Source organism: Mobula birostris, chromosome 10 (genome assembly GCF_030028105.1).
Source record: "Mobula birostris isolate sMobBir1 chromosome 10, sMobBir1.hap1, whole genome shotgun sequence".
NCBI lineage: Eukaryota > Metazoa > Chordata > Chondrichthyes > Myliobatiformes > Myliobatidae > Mobula > Mobula birostris.
Window position 1 is genome coordinate 43,819,045 of NC_092379.1, and position 23,620 is coordinate 43,842,664.

The following is a 23,620-nucleotide window of genomic DNA, read 5'->3' on the forward strand; positions in this document are numbered from 1 at the left end:
AAAGGAGAGGTGTGTTGTCAAATCAGCGACAATGTCACAGTTGCTCTCAGTGAGGAAACATTAGAGGGTTTATCCACTCAGACTACTAGACTAGACATTAATGTTAACGAAGGTGCAAACACTCAGGTGGCTTTGTACTACCCGCTTCCTATTAGCGAACTAGAGTTTGAGCATATAGATACTGAGATATGCACAGGTAAATATGGGGAAGTTCGAAAAGCAACACGTTTGTTGCTGTGGGTGACTTCAGCATCTCCAATATTAACTGCAACATCCTCAGTGCAAGGACTTCACGCTTGGCGGAATTCATTACGTACATCCACGAGGGTTGCATATATCAACATATCGACAGTCCATGAACCGGGTAGAGGGGAGGGGTGAGGTAGGATCTGCTGTAGGGAAATGAACCTAGCCAGGTGACTGTTAATTCAGTGGGAAAACATATAAGGATCTGGGAATCCTTAGTTTAAGCAATGCATTAAAATGCTGGAGTAACAGAGCGGGTGAGGCAGCATTAAAAGTGGGAAATGTACAGTCAAGGCTTAGGGCTGCGACGAATCTCGACTGTTAGTTTCCAGATGAAAACAGGCCTGGAACCAATCCCTAAGGAACTCCATTATGCATCGACCTCCAGTCTGAAACGTAAACTCACACCATTGTCCTCTGCTTCCTACCATCAATCTAATTTTGTATCCAACCAGCTGAATCTTCCTGGAAGCCTTTCGATCTACTTTTCCATAACAACTTTTACGGGCTTCACTATTTCAAAGGTATCACTAAATCACTGAAGCTCACTTCTCTATAGGTCTGCTCTCCTCAAAAGCTGAAATCTCTGTTCAAAAAACAAAGTGGATTTCACAGATGACGAATCATATTTTACTAATCTGCACAATTATCTTTGCTCTATCTAGCTTGAAGGTTCAGTCATAGTCATACTTTATTGATCCCGAGGGAAATTGGTTTTCGTTACACTTGCACCATAAATGATTAAATAGTAGTAAAACCATAAATAATTAAATAGTAATATGTAAATTATGCCAGGAAATAAGTACAGGACTAGCCTATTGGCTCAGGGTGTCTGACCCTCCAAGGGAGGAGTCGTAAAGTTTGATGGCCACAGGCAGGAATGACTTCCTATGACGCTCAGTGTTGCATCTCGGTGGAATGAGTCTCTGGCTGAATGTACTCCTGTGCCCAGCCAGTCCATTATGTAGTGGATGGGAGATATTGTCCAAGATGGCATGCAAGTTGGACAGCATCCTCTTTTCAGACACCACCGTCAGAGAGTCCAGTTTCTTCCCCACAACATCACTGGCCTTATGAATGAGTTTGTTGATTTTGTTGGGTTTGTTGAGTTTGTTAACCTGTACATGCGATAGGTTTGTTGTTGTGCCCGAAGTGATTAGCTGTATCTCCGGAGATTAGTTGTCTGTTAATAAAGGACGATCAAAATGCTCTTATCTTTGTTCCGGCTTCCAGAGAATGGAGTGTTGGGGCAGAATTTCTCTTTGTTCCAACGAGGATATATAAAGATATTTTTCGAATGGAGAGGTTATATAATAATATGATTTTGTAAAAAAAAAGTACGTGATGTATTTCTGCCGATTTGTAAGGAGTTGTGAAACGCAGACATTGATGCATATTGCAGTAAATTAATACAGCCATTTCTTCTACCATAAAAAAATCAACCATATGCTTTATGGCATTTACTGCCTTTTATTCGCCTTGTAGCTCTTTCTCGCCTTGAACTATCATTCACGGCCTCTGTAGTACGAAATAGATCATCAGTTAGTCAAATGAAATATTTGTCCGACAAATATTAGGGATGGCTGCTGTCATTACATTATTAGAGAAATATATCCAACTTGGCCATTTCACAACAATTTCATTCTAATATTTTTATCCCTGTATTTGCAGAAGTGGTTTTGTGATCGAAGATAAAAGTTTCTGGTTCACATTTAACACAAGACAAGTTATATTTAAAACAATGTTGCACATTCGTGGTTGAATTAGCTTCATCCATTATTTCATACATTTACCTATTATATTTACTAGATATTGTACCGTGGTTTTCAGCTGTTCCCTGAACTTTCTCTGAGTGACTGCAGAGATAAATGTGTTTGTGCAGCAACTTAATAGTTGGAGCATATTGACAGTTTCAATAAATATAGACTTGGGATCACTGTAACCGCTAACTTGATGGTCATTGGAAATTCTCTCATATAGGAACTGTAACAAATGTGTCATCCACAATAGTATGGAACTGCCTGAAACGGCGAAGAGTAACACAATAGACTTCCTCCTGCTCTCCATCCCTGCGTCAGTCTGATTGTTCCCACTGTTTTGGACTTGGAGTCTCTTCCGGGCTCTACTAGCTTCTAAAATGTGTCTGACAGTGAGAAGATTGAGCAAAAGGATCGGGAAACAAGGAGTGAAGAGGTGGTTGAACCAATCATAAACGCCCCACAATAGAGAAGTATAACGGACAGCTTTCAGTTTGCAATACCATGGTACATTGTTAATTATATAGCTGGGTTCATGAATGAAGTAGCATGGAATATTGATAAAACAACTAAGTAAACAAACAGTTGCTATGACCACAGATGCCGTTTTGTCGGTGCAATACTTCGCCTTCAGTTTCTGGCAACAAATGACGACAAAACGGTCAGAGGTGAAAGCGACGGTTAACCAAACAGAACTGACCCTGGCTGCATAGGTTATTGCAATAATGGCACTACACACTGGGGTGATGGAGAGGAAACTTCCTGGGAAATAAGTGCCACAAATGCGGTTGATAATCACAGTGGTAATAATGAGGAGCAAATCCGTTACTGCCATGGAGACCAAATAGCGAGTGATGCATTTAGAGAGGCCACACTTCCCGCGGGACAGGATCAGAATCGCCACCAAATTAGCTTTAGGGAAAAGAAAGGGAGACACGGATGTTTATACCATAGACTGTCAACAGCAGCAGTACATAGACAAGAAAAATATACATTTTAGAACTCTGACACGTAAAACGCTCATGGTAATATGAAAATGGAAAAGTTTAAGTTAAATAAGTTAGGTTAGAGAACGCATATGCATGAACCGGCGTTCTCATAGGAAAAGTCATAAATACGAGTCGCTTCAACACTCGAGCCCACTCAGTCGAAATCATTGCTTATTATCCACATTTTTGTCATTTTCCTGCTCGCCTCTATATTCGTAATACGCAGTAAAAACACCGGTGTGTGTTTCGGATGATTCAATGACTGAGCCTGCATGCTGCGCTGAATTAATTCAGCATATTTATTTCCATACTGGTTATAAATGACCTCATGATATTTGGAGATTATGTTCCTGGTTTCGAAACACCTCGCCCTTCCCAGCCCCGACTAATAGCATCTTACACTGCCAAAGTACACTTGCTTTTTTTTCCAGAGCTACTCATTTATTAGGTAGGGAAACCAAGACGATGAATAAAACTCCAGTTAAGGTCTGAAGGAGGCCTCGCATAATTTGAACAAATCAGAGTTCGTCCGGTACTAGAACTTTCTTGTAATGTCTGCTTATACAAGGATCGCCCTTCCCGATGACATGACTTGTGTTCCAGGACAAAGAGGTTCCAATTAACTGAAAAAAGACCAATCTTTGGGAAACTAAAACAACATGTTTTGGAATTAGATCACTTCAAATTTATCTATATTATATTCTATCTTCTATTTACTTTTAGAATTATTCAGAGATGTAATTTACTGACACATTTACTTGAATTTACCTTGCAAGCTTTCCGAGAATTGATGTTGAGCAGTGAGGAATTCAATTGGGAATTACACAAATCTGAGATCTTACTATATATAGTTTTCCACAGAAATCTTACATAAGCTTTAAAAAAATCCGGTTTTATTATATCCTACTGATGTATAGCCTCGTCGCTAGCACAGTTTAATAATAGGTCTTTAGTTTTCGTTGCTGTGTGAAAGTCCGAGACACCGAGTAACGCAGGCTTACCCGTTTTCCAGTAGCAAAATATGAAAATCCAGAAATTTTAGTCCTGGGAAAAAGCCCCTGATCATCCACACGATCAATGACACTCATCATCTTATACACCTCTATCAGTCCACCTCTCATCCTCCATCGCTCCCAGGAGAAAAGGCCAAGTTCACTCAACCTATTCTCATAAGGTACGCCTTCCAATCCAGGCAACATCCTTGGAAACCTCCTCTACATACCCTCTATAGTACCGACATCTTTCCTGCGGTGAGGTAACCAGAACTGAGCACAATACTCTAAGTGAGGTCTGATGAAGGTCTTACATACCTGTAGCATTATCTCACGTCTCTAACTCATTCCCACGGTTGATGAATGCCAACATACCACAGGCCTTCTTAACAATACTGTCAAAGTGAGCAGCAGCTTTGAGTGTCCTATGTGACCGCAAGATCTCTCAGATAGAAACATAGAAAATAGGTGCAGGAGTAGGCCATTCGGCCCTTCGAGCCTGCACTGCCATTTATTATGATCATGGCTGATCATCCAACTCAGAACCCTGCACCAGCCTTCCCTCCATACCTCCTGATCCCCGTAGCCACAAGGGCCATATCTAACTCCCTCTTAAATATAGCCGTTGAACTGGCCTCAACTGTTTCCTGTGGCAGAGAATTCCACAGATTCACCACTCTCTGTGTGAAGAAGTTTTTCCTAATCTCAGTCCTAAAAGGCTTCCCCTTTATCCTCAAACTGTGACCCCTCGTTCTGGACTTCCCCAACATCGGGAACAATCTTCCTGCATCTAGCCTGTCCAATCCCTTTAGGATTTTATAGGTTTCAATTAGATCCCCCCTCAATCTTCTAAATTCCAACCAGTACAAGCCTAGTTCATCCGGTCTTTCTTCATATGAAAGTCCTGCCATCCCAGGAGTCAATCTGGTGAACCTTCTTTGTACTCCCTCTATGGCAAGGATGTCTTTCCTCAGATTAGGGGACCAAAACTGCACACAATACTCCAGGTGTGGTCTCACCAAGGCCATGTACAACTGCAGTAGTACCTCCCTGCTCCTGTACTCAAACCCTCTCGCTATAAGTGCCAGCATACCATCTGCCTTTTTCACTGCCTGCTGTACCTGCATGCCCACTTTCAATGACTGGTGTATAATGACACCCAGGTCTCATTGCACCTCCTCTTTTCCTAATCAGCCACCATTCAGATAATAATCTGTTTTCTTATTTTTGCCACCAAAGTGGATAACTTCACATTTATCCACATTAAATTGCATCTGTCATGAATTTGCCCACTCACCCAACCTATCCAAGTCACCCTGCATCCTCTTAGCATCCTCCTCACAGCTAACACTGCCGCTCAGCTTCGTGTCATCCGCAAACTTGGAGATGCTGCATTTAATTCCCTCATCCAAGTCATTAATATATGTTGTAAACAGCTGGGGTCCCAGCACTGAGCCTTGCAGTACCCCACTGGTCACTGCCTGCCATTCTGAAAAGGTCCCGTTTATTCCCACTCTTTGCTTCCTGTCTGCTAACTAATTCTCTATCCACATCAATACCTTACCCCCAATACCGTGTGCTTTAAGTTTGCACGCTAATCTCCTGTGTGGGACCTTGTCAAAAGCCTTTTGAAAATACAAATATACCACATCCACTGGTTCTCCCCTATCCACTCTACTAGTTACGTCCTCAAAAAATTCTATGAGATTCGTCAGACATGATTTTCCTTTCACAAATCCATGCTGACTTTGTCCGATGATTTCACCGCTTTCCAAATGTGCTGTTATCACATCTTTGATAACTGATTCCAGCAGTTTCCCCACCACCGATGTTAGGCTAACCAGTCTATAATTCCCCGGTTTCTCTCTCCCTCCTTTTTTAAAAAGTGGGGTTACATTAGCCACCCTTCAATCCTCAGGAACTAGTCCAGAATCTAATGAGTTTTGAAAAATTATCACTAATGCATCCACTATTTCTTGGCCTACTTCCTTAAGCACTCTGGGATGCAGACCATCTGGCCCTGGGGAGTTATCTGCCTTTAATCCTTTCAATTTACCTAACACCACTTCCCTACTAACAGGTATTTCACTCAGTTCCTCCATCTTACTGGTCCCTCTGTCCCCTACTATTTCTGGAAGATTATTTAATAATCAACATTGCCAAGAGTCTTACCATTACTATTATATTCTGTCTTCAATTTTGGCCTACCAAAATGAACCACTTCACACATCTGGGTTGAAGTCCATCTGCCACTTCACAGCCCAGTTCTGCATCCTATCGATGTCCCGTTGTAACCATTGCCAATCCTCCAGACTATCGACAACACCCCCAACCTTCGTGTCATCAGCAAACCTACCAACCCACCTTTCTACTTCTTCATCGAAGTCATATATAAAAACCACAAAGAGGACACAAAAATCACAAATCTCAGGGCTTCATGACTGTCCGCTTTTCAATACGCCAAGGACACAGCCTGGAAGAATAGCGTGCCTTCAGGGTGCCGGAATTTCATAGCTCTGGAGGCAGGCAGATGTGAGGTCGGTGTCACCGCCTAATGTGCTGTGGAAGATCGAAAGCAGAGAGCTGGCTGCTGTCTATGTGACCAGAGACCAGACTTCCTTGGACACAGAACTCGGGGAAAAAACGACGCAAAACACCTTTAACACCATAAATCTGTGAGTCATTTTGTTATGTTTCCCCTCTCTCAGTGAAACTGGGACACCTGCTATTCCCTTATTAGGGAGAGACAGAGAGCCTGTGACTTCGCGAATTACAGGGCGAAGGAGAAGTCTTCGGGGGTACTGAAATTCTGTGTCTTTATTACTGCTTTGCTGCACGTTTGACTGCTCCGTGAAGGGAGCAGATGCTTTTTTTATGCTGGCGATTGCGTTGCTTTGCTGCTGCTTATGCGTGGGTGGGGGAAGTTCGGGGACTTTGAAGTTCTAACATTTAAATATCATTCACTCTTTGGGACAATGCTCTGTTTTCGTGCATGCTTGTGAAGAAAAAAATTTTCATGATGTACGTATATTGTATACATGTCATGGTCCGGTCCGTGAAGGTCGCATTCCAGTTCACAGTCCGGTCCATGGTTCCTTATTCCAGGTTTTCCAGTTTTCCCTTGTCCTGTTGTGTGCCTCAATCCAGGCACATGATTCCCATTTTTGGTTGGCTACATAAACAGCTCCTGGGTTCAGCTTCAGTTGCTTGACTGTTCCTTCCCCATCCTTCTGTAGCCTCGCCTGCTACCTTCGCCTGTAACACCGTCATGTTCAACCGCCAGGGCAAGACTGGGGCCTTGCTGTGACTAGATAAAGAACTATCTTTCTTTGTTTGGAACTGTCTCTTTGTGTCCAAGCCTTCGCTAGGTAGGTCTGGCTGTTTGCCGCTACCTTGTGTTGGGAACCATCTCTTCGTGCTCTCGCCTCCGCTGGGTAGATCCAGCTGTTTGCCGCTGCCTTGTGTTGGGAACCATCTCTTCGTGCTCTCGCCTCCGCTGGGTAGATCCAGCCGTTTCCCACTACCTTGAGCTCTGCGTTCCTGTTCTCCCTCGACCAAGGCTGAGTTCTTGTTCTCCCTCGAACAAGGATCTGCATTCCTGTTCTCCCTCGAAAATAGCACCGAATGGCTGGCACACCATTCCTAAGTTGGAAAAAATAGCTCCTAATTTTAGCCAAATCCAAAACACTTCTTTAAGAAGCTTGGATGTGGGCTATGTGCGGGATATATTACACGGGAGGGTATCTTTGTACAATTTCATTGCCAGGGAACTACACGAAAGATGCAGTGTTATCACTTTTAGTAGCAATAATTTAAAGGCAGGTTGTTAAATAAACAGCGAAAGATTATGTAATGAAAATGCAAACAGCCTTTGGTATCCTTGCGCACTGGGTTAAGAATGATATCGGCCAAATGTGGACAAATTTGCAAAGGTAAATAGGTATCTTGGTTGGTATGGTCCGGTTTGGCCAAAAGGCCCGTATCTCTGCTGTATAGCACTATGACTCTAGTCAGTGACAACGGATATACAGAACTAGAAGGCGAATAAGGATGAAAATGCTAAGTCCAAATGACGAGAAAATTTGAGTCCAGAAGTAGGGATAGAGGTTTTCATAAGTACACCATGATTACAGTGTTTACTGCAGGTCTCCCTGTCTGAGAAAAGTGTTCAAAATCGGGATTATAGCAAAGGTTCGCCAGGTTTATTCCTGGGCTGACAAGACTGATGTCCGTCAAGGGATTGATTCGATTCGATTCGATTCATATTCGCAAAAGAACGAGAGAGGGGTCTCGTGGAAATCTCGTTATATATAATCACGAAAGCGGGGCTTTTCACCCACCTCGTCAGAAAGTGATGACAATCTGTCCAGATAGCCTGCATTTCTTCTGCACAAGACTCACATTCCTGCATGTCTTTCCTGTAACCTGCCCATGAGCTTTCCAAATGTTCTACTTCGTTTCTTCATCCACCATAGTCTCTGCATTCTCGTTCGAGACAGCCATTACCGTCTATCAGGAAAACCCTGGTCATCGACTTTCAATTAAAATCCTCCTCCTCCCATCTGTGGCAACGAATACCGCAGATTCGCCGCCTCCAGGTTAAAGGAATTTCTCGTCTTTCCTGTTTTAAATGGATATTCCTCTGTTCTTTTCGAAGCACAGTAGCATAGCGGTTAGCGTAACTCTCTTACAGCAACAGCCACCGGGATTCTACCTTCTCCAGGAGGCCGTGTTTCCTTCAGATTATCTGGGATGCCCCGCCCGCCCCCCGCTTAACCAGGGGTACACAAAAACGATAGGAGGTTGGATCTGCACCCGGGTTCGGGGGACAGAAGGGAATGTTGTCTGACTCACGAGGGTCCCCCTTTCTACTGGTCAACCCTCCCTTTTGGCCGAAGGGAACAGGTAGCACGGAAGTGGCGGGACTGGCCGCAATAGAGACATTTCCCCGCTCTCAATTTCCGGAGTCGCTCTGTGAGAGAAAGGCGGTTCCGTCCCAGCTGCATGGGTTCCTCTCCTGGGTGGTGGAAACGGCTGGACTGGGGGCTATTCCAGGAGAGGGAGGGGAAGAGAGGCTAGGGCTGGTGGGAGACGGTAATGAGTGTCGTGGAGTTGCTAAAGGGAGTGGACGACCAGTTCTCTCCCTATGGCGTTCTCGAAGACAATTGTCCAACCTGGTGGCTAGGCAGATCAAACAATCCAGGCTGTTGGTGTCATCCCTTGCCGCCAACTCGTCTTTCACCATGTCGCTGAGGCCTTTCTAAAATACCCCTTGGAGTGCCTCATCATTCCACTCCGAGTCAGCCACTAACATCCGGAAATCCACGGAATAGGCGGCAACACTGTGTGAGCGCTGACGGAGAGTGAGTAGTCGCTTAGCGGCATCTTTACCACGGACAGGGTGGTGAAAGCTCCTTCTCATTTCTGTGATAAAGGTGGGGAATGAAGAGCAGTTAGCCGGTTGATTATCCCAGATAGCTGTAGCCCACACTAAGGCACTTCCCCGCTACAACCCATATAACCCATCTTTGACTTGTCTGTGGAGTACTTGGATGACTGCTGTTCGAACACCAAGGAGCATTGCAGAAGGAAGGCCCGGCACTTCCCCAAATCCGCAGCATAGTGTTCTGGTTCAGGTATGTGTGGCTCTCTTGGCGGTGGTGTTACCGACACGTAGGGGGTTGCCACTTCCGGCTGTCTGGGCTGGGCTGACAGAGTTCCAGGAGTGGATCGGGTAAGATGAACGGATACTCGGTCCACCTGGTCACTGATCTTCTTTACGTCAGCAGACAGGGAACGGAGGTTCTCCATGACATCCCAGAGAAGTTGATCGTGCAGATCCAGTTGGGAGCCCTGGCTGGCGAGGGCTTGTTGCAGGGTATTCGTGTCCGCTGGGTCCATAGTGGCCAGATGGTTCTGTTGCAAGGAGCGACTACGGCGAACCCAAGTGCAGGACACAGGCACGGAGATTAAGGTAGGATGCTTACACGGGCGTAAACGCCGAACAGCAAACAGCAGGGATCTTGACACGGAGCCCTGATATGGAGCCTTGACTCAGAGAGACGGAGTTTCATAGATAAACCTTGAAATTGCAGCTAACTTAGAACAAACAGTTCTAAGCGGTCGGGAAACGTTAGTTATCACACAGGAAAAAGACCACGATTTGGTAACTCGGTTTTGTAACGCCGGGGGGTTCTTATACTGCAGGTCCTGATGGAAACCAGGTGTGTCATCATGAAAGAAAATTAGAAGTAATTGGGAAATTAACGGTCAGAACCATGGCACAATTAAAGGAAATTAGAGGAAACTAGGGAATAAACAATCAGGACCATGACAATATAACATTCCTCACGTTCATCTTCAATCACTGCATTTACTTGTTTCATTTTATTCCTATTTCTGCAACAGTGTGAAAAGTAGTATGATTACTCTTATTGCATGCATATTTTTCCGTACGCTGAACACTTTTTTGCCTGGTGCTGCTGTCCGCAGCAATCACAAGACGTCTTGCTCTCTGCCGGTTTCGTTGCCTTTTTAATATTTCTTCTAATATGTTCGCGCTTTTTTACAGCATCTACGCTGCAGCTTTCAATGAAAAGGTGTTCAGCCTGTGTCGTTACGGTTTCCGAAGCTTTGCAAAATATCAAAGCTTTTTCCAAATCCAGGTCTTGCTCTCTTAACAGCCTTTCTCTCAGACCATTATCCCGAATGCCACAAACAATTCTGTCTCCAATGAGAGAGTCTTCCAGTTCTGCAAACGCACATGATTTACTTCGGCGTTTCAACTTCGTAACATATCGATCTATTTTCTGCTTACACGTGAAAATCTTGAACACCTCATACGTCACATTACGCTTCGGTATACAAAATGCTTCCAATTTGTCCATTATCGACTTTAAATTGAAATTAATTTCATCTTCAGAAATAGAATGATTATATTTCAATTGCGTCGTCACCTATTACGTGGAGTAGAATCGCCGCTTTCATGTTTTCTGGTTTTCTATCGGCTCTGATCGCCGATAAATAGATTTCAAAATGTTGCTTATATTTCCTCCAGTTTTCAGCTGCATTCCTAGTCAGCTGAAGTGTCGGTGGGGATTGTAGATGTTCCATTTTTAAAGCTGTTAGCAAACCTCGAAAACAGTTCGTGCGGTTTTCTTTTGGATCATCTTCGACTCTCCCGTACTAGCGAACGTATTATTCTTCCAGACCGACTTCTGACACCATGTTGTGTTCTTTATACGCATCGTGGTTTAACAATAACAAAACATATTCTGGAAGAATAGAACTCGAACTTCTATTTACTACAGCAACTGCAACCACGTTTACCATAGAAGTTTCTCGATGATTTCTCCGAACACTGTTCAATCACGTTCTGACACGTGATATCACCACACGAGACACCGAGTGCTGCGAGCAGGGGAACTGGGTCACGCCATCCTGATCCCCGGCCAGGACACGGGAGAAAGGTCCATGGGATTCGGTGCAATCTGTGAGCTGAGCCGGGATCGGAGCCCATTATAATCTGCCCAGCGCAGGTGGAACTATGGCGGCTTTATGGCTGCAGGAGGTTCAGCAGGGTGACGAGCCCCACCACTCGTTTGGCGTTGAGGATGCCGAGCACCATCAGGCCAGCAATCAGCCGAGACTGCCGCCCATTTCTCCACTCCCAACACCTCCAGGGCTTGAGGGCGACGGCAGTGCCAACCTGCTGTTCGACGAACGCTTCCCTGTGCTGGCGACCAGCCGCCAGGAGAATTACAGCGAGGAAGTAGCAGCCGGTAGCCCCGGTATCGAGGACCTGCTCTCTCAGCTTCGGCAAAAGGATAACGATCTCATCCTGGCGGCTAAGCTCGGCAAAGCCTTGCTGGAGAAGAACCAAGAGCTTACCGATCAGTACAAGATAATGCAGAGAGAGGTCACTGACAAACTAGAGGAAAGATAATGTGGCAAATATAAGGGAATCCTTTCATCCTGCTCACCTCCCCTCTCCAAGCGTCTTTGACCCTGTTTCACATCGCATTCGTATTTCTGCCCAATTTGGTAGGGTCATTAACCATCGGCACCCCAACTTGTCATCCTTCCTATTCGTAACCACTACTATGTCATTGGACTCCACCGCTTCCCACACCATTGCATCCCATTTTTACGCTAATATATTGCGTCCACTACATTAACATCTCGCAGACTCGCCCTAACGCTGCGCTGACGCCTGAGTTCTGATGATCTGACGTCATTACATTGGCCGGGAACCGAATCCAAGACCCTCAAACACTGGTAATATATTTGGAAATGCGCTCGTGTCCACGCTTTAATGTTCCGTGATTAATCTCGAAAATGCTATTGAGACGTGTCGAATATATCAATTTAATAGCAATAATATTACATAGTAAGGATAAGAAAAGTAGTTCGCCCCCTTTCATCTTGAGGTACAGGGTCAGTCCTGGTTTCGGTGTGCATTGATCGTTGCAAGGGCTTTTAAAGGCGGTAACTCAGGAAAATGTTGTTGCCGTGGTTAGACTACGAATGTAGCGTTTGTCCTTGCTGTTCGGCGCCTTCCCGAGGTTGGCAATGTCTGTTCTGAAATAGTATCTGTCTACCTGTTGCAGATACCTGAAACTACATGAGGCCCCGCTCCATCTTCTCACTTTCAGTCAAACAAGTGAAGTGGGCATGTCTTACTCATTCAAGCTTGGTTCAACGCTCAAACCGAATCAGTGTGCGGGATGTGCGCTATTTATATACAGCATGGTGGGGAAATGATTAGCAGCAAAATATTTCTTGTATGCAAATTAATATTTTGTCTTAGGTTTTCTTAAAGAATTTTAAAGATAATGAAGGAGAGTCAAAGTAGACAAGTTGTGGCGAAGGCTGGAATGGTGGTTGGAAGGGAGGAGAATGGTATTATGGTAGTAGAGCAAACACGAGGAATTCTGCAGATGCTGGAAATTCAAGCAACACACATCAAAGTTGCTGGTGAACGCAGCAGGCTAGGCAGCATCTCTAGGAAGAGGTACAGTTGACATATCGGGCCGAGGCCCTTCGTCAGGATGAACTGATAGAAGAGCTAGTAAGAGATTTGAGAGGGGGAGGGGGAGATCCAAAATGATAGGAGAAGGCAGGAGGGGGAGGGATGGAGCCAAGAGCTGGACAGTTGATCCTCTCATATCCTTTTTGCCAATCAACTGTCCAGCTCTTGGCTCTATCCCAACCCCTCCTGTCTACTCCGATCATTTTGGATCTCCCCCTCCCACTCCCACTCCCCAACCCACTTTCAAATTTCTTACTAGCTCTCCTTTCAGTTCGTCCTGATGAAGGGTCTTGGCCCGAAACGTCGACTGTACCTCTTCCTAGAGATGCTGCCTGTCCTGCTGCGTTCACCAGCAACTTTGATGTGTGTTATGGTAGGAGGGAATGGTACAGGATCAAACAGAGAGAAACTGATTACCTTGGAGGTCTGGTACAAACATTAGCTTCCTTCCTGATCTCTAGTGTTGTCTGTGGAGGCTACACATTCATTCTGAGATCCCACCAGATGCATCCATTCCCATTAGGAACTTGCTGTGCTGCTACTGAGGCACACTCAAAAGATGTGTGAGTTACTAGGTTAATTGATTATTATAACAGGAAATCAGATTAGTGTAAATGAGCTCTTTGACAGAACGGACACAATGGGTCAAATGTACAAGGTCCCTATGTTGTACAATTCTGTGACTAATAACAGGGACCAAGCAGAGCTGGGACAGCCACTCATCCTGACATGAGGGGAAGTGGAGAAAGGCTCATTGCAGAAGTTTGTTTACGCCCAGAATCTTTATGGAACATTCTCTTCTCTGAACTTCAGTAAGATACCAAGTTGAGGTGCAGGTTGCCTTACACAAAGTCCTCACTGAAATAAATCACCAGCTACAATTACAACAACAGGGAAAGAACAGCATTGCCTTTTAATGTGCTGACAAATCTTTAGCGTTTGGCTTCTCTCAGATTGGAGCTGTTTTTAATAACTCACAGTTAGTTGTCCTCTGCTGTGGAAGAGATATTAAGACTTTTCAAATTTACTGAGAATGTGCAGGAATTTCACTGGAGTTGCAAGCTGAACTAGGGTACAGGGCACAATTACTGCATGCACATAATTTGCAGGCAACACTGGTATATTTTAGAAGATCATATCATTTCCTCAAGTTCCAGTTGACGTGACCATTGGCAGTGAATCATGTAGGTCAGTGCCCAGCATACTAAATGCAGTCATGATACTTTCATTCTGTGGTGGTCCACCTATCCCATTTAGTAAGCACCCAGTGCTTCTGACCCTGCACCATCCTGTTCTGCAAGGGGCAATACAATTTGTCGGTAAGTGTCACCCGGTTGACATGGCTATCTTGGTTGAAACGAGCAGTTTGTGTAACCTGTGAGATTTGGATTTGGGGGTCAATTGTTGGTGCATGGATAGAACAGGTGATGTACTCTAATGTTACATATGAGGCCTGATTTATAGTCTGATGCAAAACTGGTGATTTAATAGTCAATTAGGCTGTTGGTGCAGTTAATGGAATATGACTTTTGAAGGTGGGCTCATTGATCTTGACCATGCTTTTGAGATCATTAAAAACATCGAAGCAGAAGTAGGTCACTTTGCCTCTTCATGTATGCCCTACCAATCAGTGCAATCATGGCTGATCTTCTACCTTACTAACCCTGCATCCATTTATCAGAATGGTGGATTCCAGTTAATGGGGACACATCAGGATCAGTACATTTTGGCCCAATTAAGTGGCTGCCACAATTAGCCAAATTTTCATGAAAATAGTTTTGAAAGGGCAAACTATGTTCAACTGAGCAACAAATTATGTATTTAAATAAATACAGAACAAATTAGAATATTACCAATATAACTGTAGTACTATGATAACACCTAATAGTTCTCGACAGCAGAGTTCATACAGTGTACGCTGCTCTGTTCTTTTTGATTGACTGTAAATGAACAAAATCAGTGTTGAAGTCGTGTCAAAAATTGTTGCTTTGTCATTTGGCATCAGTAGGCTCAAATGAATACCATAGCACAAGCATACGCAATTGATGCTATTTAAAAACTATTTGCTCTAAGCATGCTGTAGTGTCACATGGCCAGACACAAGCACACAACTGATGCTAGTTAGAAACTGTTGCATTCTCCAAATCCTCATTTTCATTGTAGCATTCAAGATGATTATCAATATCTTAACTTCCTTCGTGGTTTCTAATTTGTTGAAGCAGTGAAATTGTTTCATTTTCATTCCCAGCCATTTCTTGCATCTCCAAGCCTGACTGCTTGAAACTGCAGTGAGAAAAACAGTTCTGAATTGTCTTACTGCTTATTTCTCGCTACCTATCCCTGACATGATCCACTGCTTTTTTGAACACAAGCTGATGATATTTAAAAACTATTCACTCTAAGCACGGTGGAGTATTTAATGGCACACAAGTGCACACAACTGACGCTAGTTAGAAACTGTTTGGCAATACTCTCCCGTCCCAGTTCAGAGGCATTGTGTCCCAAATAAGTGAGGAAATTCTGGCTATTTTTTTGATTAGTTTATGTTGATTTAGAGTTGTCCCAAATAAGTGGCTGTCTGGATTAACCGATAGAATAACTAACCAGAATCCACTGTACAGTATATCATTTATTCACACCCAGTCCACTCCTGGTGCAAGGTCTCAGCCTGGAATATCAACTTGTATTCTTCCTCTGCAGATACTAATTGATGAGCTAAGTTCTTCCAGAGTTTAGTTTTTGCTGGCAGATCCCAGAATCTACAGTCTCGTTTGTTTTCATATCCTTTATTAGCTCGAGAGACCAGATCTCTTTACAATATTCCAGGCACAATCTTACCAGATATTTATATAATTGCACTTGAATGTTATTATTCTTGTACTCCTTCTTCTTTCAATAAAGACGAGCAAACCATTTGTCTTTCTAATTGTTTGCTGTATTTTGGCATCAGTGATTCACGTACACTGGTACCCAGGTCACTCTGAGCACCAACTCCTTACAGTCTCTCATCATTTAACTACTCTACTTTTCTATTTTCCCTACCAAATTTCCTCTTGCACTTTTCCACATTACACTCTATCAGCTGTGACCTTGCAGATTCACATAACCTGCATGAATCCATTTGAAACACAAAAGATACTGCAGATGCTGGAAATCCAGGACAACTCACACAAAACGCTGGAGGAACTCAGCAGGTCAGGCATCATCTATGGAAATGAATGTTAAAGTGAATTTTTTGAGGGTAATGATTTGTTTACATTTAAGTGACTTTGGCCACCAGACTTCTACTTGACAATGCACTTCCTGTGCTTCTGGCGCCGTAGTTTGACCTGATGCTGTAGTTTTGAAGACAGTATTATCTATGCATTATAAATATTAATTGTCTTCTATGTTAGCATGGGAAATGCCAAATAAATGTATCGTAGACTTAATTTACATTCCTAAAGGCTGTCGACATTTTGGCGTTGGAAGGAAAGGATGGTGTGATATTTTGCATGTAGCCTCAAAAGGAAGCATTGTCTTTAACTTTTTAAGTAGCGATTGCCTTTGTGTTTAGCATATAAATATTGAGCCCGCATTGGGCTAGCAGACCTTTCTGCGGAAGGTGTCTCCGTCCTTAAGATGCCTGCTGTAGCTTGTGTCGAAAAAAGAGGCTGCTTTGTACCTACCAGTGACTCTGTCTCTCTGGTGATTTCGTCCATGCTACAACAATGAATAAACTGTTGATGCTTCAGGCTGGGACATTCCATCAGGACTGGTAAGGAAGGGGGAAGATGCCAGAATAAAAGTGTAGGGAGAGGAGAAGGAGACCGAGCTTGAAGGTGATAGGTGAAGCCAAGTGGATGGGGGAGGGGGGAATGATGTAAGAAGCTGGAAGGTGACTTGCAGATGTAGGCGGGATGCAACTGAAACAAGAGGGATAAAATGGAGTTGTGGTATGTGGATGTGAGAGCAGGCAGAAACAATGGGCCTACCCAACCATTCAGCTTTGTGAATCTTGGGACCAAGCGTCAATTCTCTGGACACCTCCTCTTACTGACCCCTTGAAAAGGATCTCACTTGGGACCATCAGGATATTGTCTCTGACACCACCAGCAACCTCATCGACTCTGGAGATCTCCCATCCACTGCCACCAACCTCATTGTTCCCTTATCCCACACTGCAACACCTCGTATTCCAACTAAGTAGTCTTTAAGCTGATGGCATGAACATTGATTTCTCTTACTTGAATTACTTCTGGAAATTTTGCCCCTTCCATTCCCCACTCTGGCCTCTTACTACCTCTCCTCCCTGTTTATCACCTCCCTCTGGTGCCCTTCCTCCTTCCCTGTCTCCCATGGTCCACTCTCCAGTCCTTTACCTTTTCCACCTGTCATCTCTAAGCTTGTTACTTCCTCTCTCCCTCACCCCTCCCCCACCTGCCTGTCTACACCTATCACCTTCAAACTTGTCTTCCTTCCCTTACCCCTCCCTCCATATTCTGGCATCTTTCCCTTCCTCTCCAGCTCTGATAAAGGGTCTTGGCCCAAAACATCGGCTGATTATTTATTCCCATAGATCTGCTGAGTTCCTCCAGCATTTTGTGCGTACATCCCTTTAAAACTTCTCTGCATCATCATTACAAGCCATACAGACCCCAACTTGGTATCATTAGCAAACATGGATACTATATATTATTGTAAACCCTCTCAACAAGATCATTGATATTGACTGAATATTAGAGCTCAACATCAACTCCTGCAACACTAGTCAACAACCTCCCAATCTCAAAGTGACCTATTTATTCCTAGTCATTATTTTCTGTTTGTTAACTGATCCTCAACCCACACAAGAATATTTCCTTCAATCCCATGTGCTTTATGATTTCTTCTGTGGCACTTTATTCAAGGTCTGAAAGTCTAATGAGCAGCATAGCTGTCTTCCTCATCAATTCTCAGCAAACTTGAACAAGTTACACGCCAATTCTGATCAGTCCTACTTTTTCAAATGTGCTCTTGCCACTCACTCAATGATAGACTTTAAGTATTTTCTCTGCAATTTTCTTCTCCCAACTTTGTTACGTAGTGGGGTTACGTTTACTTCCTTCCAGTTGAGGGGAACCTCAAGAAGAAAGAGGTGGGATTTTGGAAAATGTATTCTTTCTACCATCGTACTATGGTAATTTTGCTCATCCATTCTGCAGTCTCTTGAATAGATACAAGGACTGGAGTTTTCTTGGTGCTGTCTGGATCCAGATACTAGCCTCATTTGTAATTTCAATCTGTTCGCCTTACTCACCAGTTCTACAGTACTTATTGTTAAGGGCATGACGACCTCCTGGAGCAAAGTCTCCAGTGAGACCATAACCAGGTCTATTAATACTGTCTCATATGACAGGAAATTAGCTGCTTTGCAGCAATTGTAAAGTGCAAAGTTGCAAAAGTACAGCCCAAAGACAGTAAATTGCTACAAGTTTCAAAATAAATAGTGTTTAAAATGCATAATGATGCGTTGTTCGTGGACCTTCATTATAAAATCAGAATCAAATTTATTATCACTGGCATATGTTGTGCAATTTGTTTTTTGTGGCTGCAATACAGAAAACAAAATAACTAAGTTACAATAAGTCTTTGATGATTGTCTTGGAGGAGGAGATGTTATTTTTGATCTCCCGATCAGGAAGTCGATGGTCTAGTTGCAGAGGGAGGTACAGGAGCTCAGGTTTTGAAGCTTGTTGATCAGTAATGAAGGAATGATGATGTTGACCACTGAGTTATAATCAATAAACAGTAGGCTGACGTAGGCATTGTTGTTGACCAGCTGGTGCGAGGGTGAGTGCAGTGCCAATGAGATACATTCCCTATAGAACTGGTTGGTTGGGTGGCACAGGTTTTCAGTGCCAATGAGATACATTCCCTGTAGAACTGGTTGGTTTGGTGGCACAGGTTTTCAGTACCAATGAGATACATTCCCTATAGAACTGGTTGGTTGGGTGGCACAGGTTTTCAGTGCCAATGAGATACATTCCCTGTAGAACTGGTTGGTTTGGTGGCACAGGTTTTCAGTACCAATGAGATACATTCCCTATAGAACTGGTTGGTTGGGTGGCACAGGTTTTCAGTACCAATGAGATACATTCCCTATAGAACTGGTTGGTTGGGTGGCACAGGTTTTCTGTGCCAATAAGATTCATTCCCTATAGAACTGGTTGGTTGGGTGGCACAGGTTTTCAGTGCCAATGAGATACATTTCCTATAGAACCGGTTGGTTGGGTGGCACAGGTTTTCAGTACCAATGAGATTCATTCCCTATAGAACTGGTTGGTTGGGTGGCACAGGTTTTCAGTGCCAATGAGATACATTCCCTTTTGAACCGGTTGGTTGGGTGGCACAGGTTTTCAGTGCCTTGCCAGGTGCACCATTGGGCCTGAAGCTTTGTAAGAGTTCACCCTCTGGAAAGCTGTTCAGATGTCGGCCTCTGAGACAGATATAAGATGCTGCACGGAATTACACATGTATAATTTTATTCTGCCTTTCAAAGTGTACATAAAAGGCATTCATCTTAATTCAGCCATTTATGATGTTAGGTTTCACCTTGTATTTAGTAATAGCATGCAAACTCTGCCAAAGCTAAGGTGCATCCGATTCTGTCTCCAGCTTCCCTTGGAACTGTTTTTTCATACTTAAGATAGCCTTCCATAGGTCATACAACACAGGAACAGGCCCCAGGCTGATCTATTTCATAGAAAACCATTTAAGCTGCCTACTCCCAGCAACCTGCACTGGGTTAATAGCCCTCCACACCACTGCCACCCAGGTACCCATCCCAACTTCTCTTAAATGTTGAAATTGAGCTCACATGCACAGACATCCCGCCTCTCGCGGAAGTTGCAGGAGTCACCCGCACATTGACAGCGGCTCCCTGATGGCTGCAAATTATGTACAATATCCTGGAAATGGATTTTTTTCACACACACACACACACACACACACACACAAATGGGGGGGGGGGGAGAGAGGCAGAGGGGTAGGGAGGGGGGAGAGGGGGCGCAGGGAGAGAGGATGGATGGATGGCAGAGTGTTCCAAAAAAAGAAAAAAGAAAATATAAAACGTACTTCACCCCAGACTACACTAAAGTGTACCCCTGCCTAACAGGTGTCAAAAATAATGACAGTGTTGCTCGCTGCACTGCTTGCAACAGTGACTTTTCTATTGCCCATGGTGGGTTAAGACTGTAAAAGACATGTTGAGGTGAGTTTAACAGGTGTCATTCATTCATTATCATAACTAACGTTATTTAAACTAGCCGGCTATCTGCTAAGGAGCTACTCTATTGCAGCTATCCCACCTCTCCGGAAAGTTCCAGGAGTCTCTCGCAAATTGATGGTGCTACCTCCCTGAAATGAGTTTTTGCAGGGTGGGATGTCTGCGTGCACCACTTGCATTTGCAGCTCATTCCACACACTCATGACCCTCTGAGTTTCCCCTCATGTTCCCCTTTAAGCTTGTCACCTTTCACGCTTAACCCACGACCTCTAGTTGTAGTCCCACCCAACCTCAGTGGAAAAAGCCTGCTTGCATTTCCCCATCTATACTCCTTCTGTGACCCGACTGGTGGTGTAGTGGCATCAGAGTCGGACTTGGGGACGAAAGGTCCCCAGCTCGAATCCAGCCGGCTCCCCTGCACACTGCTCCATGCTAGGTCACATACTTCTCCTTATTTAGTGTGTTTCCACTTCTCTCCAACAGCACTCCCTGCAAGAAAACACACCAATGAAGACCAGGATTCAGTGAGAACAACCTGATTACCCCACTGCTCTTAACTTGAGTGACCTTGAAACTGGAATCTTTCTTGTTGGAACAGCACAGGTCACACTAACACAGGACTTTGGCAGGTCAAGCACCATCTCTGGACAGGAATAAACAGACCCCTCATCAGGACAGACTGGAAAGGAAGGGGACAGAAGCTGGAATAAAGTGGTGCGGCGAGAGGAAGGAGTACAAGCTGGAAAGATATAGGCGAGACCAGGTGAGGGGGAAGGGGGCGGGGGGTGTGAGAGGCTGGGAGGTGATAGGTGGAAGAAGTAAAGGGCTGGAGAAGAAGTAATCTGATAGAGACCATGGAAGAAAGGGAAGGAGGAGGGGGGAACCAGAGGAAGTGAAGAGAAGGGTAAGAGGGGAGCCCGCATGAGGGCTGGAAACAGAGAGAAGGAGGGAGTGGGGAAAGATTACTGGAAGCTGGAGAACTCGGTGTTTGTGCCATTAGGCTGGAGGCTACCCAGATCGAATATGAGATGTTGCTCCACCAATCTGAGTGTGGCCTCTTCAAGCAGTAGAGGAGACAACCAACACTCCAAAATGGGAATAGGAAGTTGAATTGAAATGGACAGCCACTGGGAGACCCTGCCTTTTGTGGCAGATAGAGTGAAGGTGCTCAAATATATGATACCCCAATCTACGCCGAATCTCACCAATGTAGAGGAGGCTGCACCAAGTTACAGCAGGTGACCCAGGCAGACCTGCTGGTGAACTATCGCCTCACACGGAAGGACTGTTTAAGGGTCTGAATAGTGGTGAGGGAGGTGGTCTAGGGGCAGTTCACAGGGATAAGTGGAGGAGGGAGATCAGTGGGGAGCGATGAGTGGACAAGCAGAAAGCGAGAGTGGGGGGTGGGCAGGGAGAAGATGTGTTTAGTGGTAGGATCCCGTTGTAGATGGCAGAAGTTTTGGAGAGTGAAGTGCTGGACACAGAGGCTCGTGGGCTGGTAGGTAAGGACAAAGGGAACCCAGCATGCTGCAATGACAGTGTTTTCTCAAATGTTGCAAAGATGGACCAGTGGTAGTCATGGGATCCACTGCAAAGGCCCATGGATACAGCAGTAAATGCAAGAAACTTCAAACAAAAGACCGGAGATATTGGAGAAGCCATGGAATTTGTTTTCATAGTTCACAGTTGCAGCAGAAAGACTGGACAGGTGCATGATGGAAACAAGTCTAAAGACAGATAGGAGCTGATTGGGTAAATATGATCAGTACTATTTTCTTGTATGGGGTGGGGGGTAAAACACTGAGACAGATTAGTTGAGCCAATTGGACTGTTTTGGAATTCAACTCCCATATAATACTATGGTACCAAAGACATTTCCACATCAACAAGTGCTAATAAGAACAATCTGTGCACTCAGCAGAGAGACAGGTGAATAGTTGCCACAAAGAAACAGCCGATCGAAGCCAGATGCAAGACGTCATCTGACTGACTTGGCCTCCACTTGTCCCTTCTCCACCCGCCCCACCGTTAAGGCTGATTTATGCTTCTGCGTCGGCTCTAACCTGTAGCCGATGCCGTAGCCTACACAAGTGGTCTATGCCCTTGTGAGCATTTATACTTCTGCACTGGTGTGTCCGCGTCGCTCTGCAATTCACCGCCAAAACGCTAGTTGGCGATGGGGTTTCTATGCCACTGTGTTGAGTTTCTTCGTGTACTTCAAGCAGTGGCGACTGAAACTGAGCGCATCATGTTGCAGTTGGAGCTAATAAATGTTGAACAAGAGTTACTTTTATTGAAGTTACTGCAACGTAGAAAGGAGGGAAGACGCAGGAGGAGATGGTGTGTACGAGCATTGAATGGATTGAGGCAGAAGGAGGGTGAATTTTCTGTGCTTGTCCGGCCACTGAGAGACAAGAAGCAACCAGAAATGCACAGGAGGAAATGCGATGCTACCAAGCCAACCAATCAGTTGTTGCTGTCTGCGTCACCGCAACGAGTGGTTACATTTTTGGGGAGATGCACGTCAGGCTACAGCGTAGGGTACGTGGTTACGCCGTACCTATGGCACTAATTCAATGCAGAAGTATAAATTGCCCATAACTCCTTTCCCATGGCCTAGGGAACATTTAAGTGACACCCACCTGACTTGGGAACACAAAAGAGGAAACCGACCAAAATAATTAAGAACCAGCAGGTAAAGATAGTAATATGCCTGAAGTCATTTTCAGATACGTTTGATAAAAACAAAACTGGTGTTTATAATGTAAAGAAACAATCTTTCACAAAGGTAAGGTCGAATTTGGAGTATTGTGTGCAGTTCTGTTTACCTACTTAAAGAAAAGATATCAGTAAGATTGAAAGAGCACACAGAAAATTTACAAGTACGTTGCCAGGACTTGGGGAACTGAGCTATAGGGAAAGGTTGAATAGGTTTGGACTTTATTCCCTGGTGTGTAGGGGAATGAGGGGAGATTTTATAGAGGTATCCAAGATTATGAGGGATGTAGATAGGATAAATGCAAGCAGGCTTTTCTCATGGTGGAAGGGTGAGACTAGAACTAGAGGTCATAGGTTAAAGGTGAAAGGTGAAATACTTAAGGGTGAACCTTCACTCAGAGGGTGGTGCAAATGTGGAATCAGCTGCCAGAGGAAGTGGTGGATAAGGGTTTGATTTCAACATTTGAGAGAAATTTGGATAAGTACATGGATAGGAGGGGTACAGAGGGCGAGGTTCAGGTGCAGGCAGCTGGGACTAAGTGGAATAATAGTTTGGTACGGACTGGACAGGACAAAGGACCTGATTCTGTGCTGTAGTGGCCGATGAGCCTAAAGGTTAATTATGACGGAACTGGAACTGA

At 44.4% G+C, this 23,620-nt stretch overlaps 1 long non-coding RNA gene across 1 annotated transcript in view; it reads right to left on the minus strand.

Moving 5' to 3' along the window:
* Nucleotides 1–932: 932 nt before the first annotated feature.
* Nucleotides 933–23,620, minus strand: part of LOC140204489 (uncharacterized) — a 38,921-nt gene continuing 16,233 nt past the window's right edge. Inside the window, exon 3 of the long non-coding RNA XR_011887649.1 lies at nucleotides 933–1,764. This is a non-coding gene — a long non-coding RNA (uncharacterized lncRNA). The remainder of the gene's footprint in view (nucleotides 1,765–23,620) is intronic.